Source organism: Dipteris shenzhenensis, chromosome 24 (genome assembly GCF_047967505.1).
Source record: "Dipteris shenzhenensis isolate YYH24624 ecotype China chromosome 24, Dip_SZ_1.0, whole genome shotgun sequence".
Lineage (NCBI taxonomy): Eukaryota > Viridiplantae > Streptophyta > Polypodiopsida > Gleicheniales > Dipteridaceae > Dipteris > Dipteris shenzhenensis.
The window spans coordinates 6,781,176-6,786,568 of NC_141619.1; positions in this window are offsets into that span (position 1 = coordinate 6,781,176).

Sequence of the window (5,393 nt, forward strand, 5' to 3'; positions counted from 1 at the left end):
TTTGGTGCATTCAGATGTATGTGGTCCCATGCCTACACGGTCATTAGGCGGGGCTGAATACTATGTGACATTCATTGATGATGCAACTAGGAAAGTGTGGGCTTATGCTATAGCTCGGAAGAGTGATGTGTTCCAGGTATTTCAGAAATGGCTGGCCTTGGTTGAGCATTAGTCAGGTAGAACGCTTAAATGCCTACGGACTGACAATGGTGGAGAGTATCTCTCTCATGACTTTCAGCATTTCTGTGATACACGTGGGATTAAGAGGGAGCTCACATCCCCTCATACTCCATAGCAAAATCCAGTTGCAAAAAAGATGAACCGTACCATTCAAGAAATGTTGCAATGCATGCTTTCCAATGCAAGTCTTTCTGGTGGTTTTTGGGCTGAGGCAATGAAGACTGCAGTACATGTGATCAATAGATCACCTAGTAAGAGTTTGGATGGTGGTATTCATGAAGAGGCATGGAGTGGCAAGAAGCCCTCTTACTCTCATTTGCGTATATTTGGGTGTGAGGCATATGCACATGTGCCAAAAGAGCTTCGAAAGAAGCTAGATCCTAAGTCTAGGAAATGCATCTTTTGGGATTATGGTGAAAGTGGAGAGATGCGCTATCGTCTCTGGGATCCAGAAGCAAAGAAGATCATACACAGCCATGATGTGGTCTTCAATGAGAAGAAGATGCATAAGGCACCCATGAGGGATGTGGAAATGAGGAGAATCACTTTCCAAGATGTGAATCCACTTGCATATGTTGATAGACAGCAACCTGTCCATGCACCAAATGTGTAAGACATGGTACCACCAAGTACTCCCATAGGTATACAATCAAGGGTAAATGATGGATCATCTATTGGTGGAAATGATGAGCCAAATGTGGCTAATATGCAAGTGGGACAGCATGCTGAAATGCCCTTGAGAAGATCATCTAGAGTGTCTAGACCGCCTGATAGGTTTGTTCCAGGGGTAGACTATGTGATGCTTATTGATTGCGGGGAGCCTTCTTGCTATAGAGAGGCTATGATGCGCGAGGATCAATGCAAGTGGGAGTATGCTATGCAATCAGAGATGAATTCACTTATGAAGAATGAGACTTGGGACTTGGTTTCTTTGCCACATGGAAAGAAAGCATTGCCATGTAAATGGGTCTACAAAATGAAGGTCACACGTGATGATGTGCCTAGGTACAAGGCCCGTTTGGTCGCTAAAGGGTTCAAGCAAGAGAAGGGTGTGGACTTTGATGAGATATTCTCTCCAGTTGTGAAGATGACCACACTTAGATGCATGCTTGGGCTAGTGGCATCAGAGGATATGGAGCTTATGTAGATGGATGTCAAGACAGCTTTTTTGCATGGGGATTTGCATGAGGAAATTTACATAGTGCAACCGGAAGGCTTTGAAGAAAAGGGCAAAGAGCATTTAGTTTGCAAGCTGAAGAAGAGTCTCTATGGTCTTAAGCAAGCGCCTAGAGAATGGTATCAGAAGTCTTTCATTCGGTCCCAGGGTTCTAGAAGGAGTGAAATTGATCACTGCCTCTACACTAAAAGGGCTAAGGATAATAGCCTGATAATAGACCAGACATTGCATTTGCAGTGGGAGTTGTTAGCCGATATATGGCTAATCCAAGAAAGAGGCATTGGGAGGCAGTTAAGTGCATCATGAGATACATGAAGGGTACCAAGGGGATGTGCATCTGCTTTGGTAAAGGAGACATGCGTGTACTTGGGTACACAGATTCAAACTATGCAAGGCATGTGGATAGTAGGAGATCCACTTCTGGTTATGTGTTCACCTTTGTAGGTGGTGCAGTGTCGTGGATGTCTCGCACACAGAAGTGCATTACTTTGTCTACCACTGAGGCTGAGTATGTTGTAGCCACAGAGGGTTGCAAGGAGGCTATATGGCTTGATTGGCTAGTGGGAGATTTGGGGATTCATACAGGTGTACCGACATTGCATAGTGATTCCATGAGTGCTATTCAGCTAGCACAGAATCCGATGCATGAATCAGGTCATGATGTGGGGGTTAAAGGTCACTGTGCCTTTACCCCAGTTATGTATAATACTCAAACACATATATAAATGAATGAAAAAGAAGATTAGGGTGGTTCTACACCCACTAAAACTTGTGTGGCTCTCTGTCTCCCTCTCTCTCTCTCTCTCCTTCTTCCGTTCTTGCTTCTATTGAGAGCACTCTCAGATTGATTATCGTTTTCTTGTTGGTCTTCTTTTCACCGGTAATCTGATCATTGTCGTGATTTGTTTGCTTCTGTTGTTGGTCTTCTTTCCGTCAATAATCCAACTATTGTTGTCTACAGAATTGTGTATTGATGCAGCTTAGCTTGTTTGGTTGTAGCTCACCTCAGTAGTCTTTTGCACCTGGCTATTCAATTTGAATGAATCGTACGTGGCTTTTGTGGTAATGCAAACTACATAGATTTGGTGTGTGGACTATGAATGACCGTTCACGGCTCCAGCCTCGCTACCGTATTCGATTGGGCTGTGGGTTTGTATGAATGGCGTACTCGAAGGAGAAGATTATCTAGTAAATATGTTTCTTCTTTGACTTGCTTTTGTGTTTGTGGAGTTGTTGCTTTGCTATCTCTGCTATTGATATCAGCATGAAGCAATGCAAACCAGAGACTCTAGGAATGAATGCTATGAGGATCACCAAATGTGTTCAGGGTGCATTCAACTAATGAAAACACAGAACACACGTCAACTCAAATGCAACTGGTGCAAGGAGTTGGACAAGAGACTGATAGGAGTCGGATTGCATGTAGACTGAACTAAACAACGTAAGAATAGCAGAGAAATCATGAACTTGCAAAATGGATATTTTATATTATGCTTTAGCAGAGATAAACGACAACTAAACCTCAAAATGGGTTGTTACAAGACATTTATAACTATCCAGATCCCTTCCAACTATTATAAGTATGTAGTCAATTATATTTTTTAGTAGTAGCCCTTGTTGCAAAACATCATGCTATTGCATTATCCCACTACTTATCAGTTATAGACAGTGGTATTCACTACATGCTTAGTAACCACCTTGTGCCATGGGACTGACTTATCCTAACCTATGCTGACCCTGGGTTATTGGCCACGTAGGTGGAGACTAAGTCTTCAACAAAGACTACAAATGATTGTGCCTTGCAAAATCCACTCAGGAGCAATTGAGGGCCACAGTTGACAGCAGAGCATGTAGAGATACTTAGCTAATGCAACTCTCCAAGCTGGTATTTTAACTTGTCAATAATGTTATTGTGTCTTTTGTGTAGATACACGAACATATGCAACCCTCTGAAATTGCATGATATGATGAAATTATGCGTAGTAGTGTCACGAGCCTCTATAACTATCGGATGATTTTAAATAGAAGACATGTAATGAGCTTTTCATGTGACTAACTCTAGAGCTGTCAAAAAGAGAGCTAGGAAGAAATAGCTAAACTATGGTTAGTTGAAGACTAGTAGCGATTGCAACTTACAAACTCCACTCAGGAGCAAGGCTTGATAGCTGAGCACACGCATATCCTCGTCCAACATGACTCCACAAGATGGCGACTATCAAGAGTAAGCATACCTAACAATATAACTGGCAAAACTGACTATCACGTTGGAGAATACAAAGCCTAACCATCACGGATATGATTTATTGTTTGTACTTGAGATCCATTATTCAAAATATGGACTCTCTAAAACCCATGAAAAGCCACCATTTTTAGGCTAAATGAATGCGAAAAGTGTCCCTTGGCCTTTGGATTTCCTAACAAAGGCAAGTATAGGTAATAATGCAAAAAGATTTTGGACATTGATCATGCAAAATGAAAGGAAATAATTGTTTGTATTTTGATAAATGTAACCAAACATCAATTGATCATCATACTCTAACCATGATTACATTTGAAACATTTTACAAACATGTAAGTAGCTAGAGAGCTAGTGCATGCATGCCAAATGCAAAGTACATATAGATCTAAACTTTTGTATTTCTACATTGAGAATTCTTACTTCTCTCTACTTCTTTAAGGAAAGGTTTTTGAATTGGAGGGAGAGGAGAAGCTGAAGTGGAGGGAAAGAAGAGCAAGGAGGGATGACACATGGAGGGAGAGGAGGGCAAGGAGAGAGCCTCCCAACTTCCTCCCTCTAGAGTCCATAGCTCTTGCACGGAAGTATAAGCCATTAGCTGCGCACGTACGTAGAGAGGTTAGTCCATCGATTGAGTTGGGATGTGATTCAAATGAGTTGGCTGAGCTCCCTCCGTCCATCCAAAGAGTCTCCAACTCTATAGCTTCCAGTTCTCTACCCTGTTCTCAATCCCTTTCTTATTCTCAATCCCATTCTCTATCCTATTCTAGCTCCCATCTCTCCAACGCTATAGCTCCCCCCATTTATATCTTGTTACAACTCTCCAATGCCAAAACAAAGTGATCATGCAAAGTCCCCAATGTCGTTTTATTTTAGCCCTAATCAATGTCAGGTATTGCTCTCACGTCAACTTCACATATCTTGAGCTCTCACGTATCACTCTCATCCAATTTCTTCTTTACTTGATTTTATGTTGCTTTTATTTTTCTTTGTCAATAATTTGTGCAATTCATGTGTGTGGTTGCTCTTTGTAGCATCACTAACTGCGCAGATGCTACGGGGTATATGAAATGAATACATAGCGCATCATCTACTGAAGACACAGAGAACAAGAAAAGAAGAAGATCAACATAACACTACATAATATGTGTCTATCTCAGAGCAAGAGCTCATATATCTCTCTGGAACGAACAGAGTCGGAGTGCTAGTAATAGCATGCATACAAGAACAAGATATCGGTTGGGAACCATTGAAGAACCAAACCATCAGCCGTTTCGCCACTAATCTAATGGCACACACCCCTTGCAGTCACTATTGTTGCTAACATGCATGGTTATGCAAAAACACATGGCACTCACGGTGGATCATGCGAATCGACAATAGATACCCATCCCTTATGACATACATTAATATGTGCTTGTGTATCTATGCAACAATCATTTTGGGTAGAGCCTCGGCAAAGAACCAAGTGCAACTTAGGAATATCACAACCAAATCACTAAGGATGCATGAAAATAACCATCTCTTTTTGAATCTATGTGTACTGAATAAGTAAGAATCAGCTGCTTGTGCAATAGCACACAATGCTCCAGGTGCTCTTTGAACTGTGAGGCTACACAAAAGCCACCGCTGCAAACTCTTACTCTTCATCCGAACCGAACTGTAAGTGTGCACCAGGAACCCCAACTTTGCTCGGTCCCACATCACTTCGTTCAGTCAACTCCGACTGCAACTGCTTTGCATGCTTAGCTCCACTAGAACTTGCATTAATAGTCTCTAGTTGCCTCTTCCACAACCATA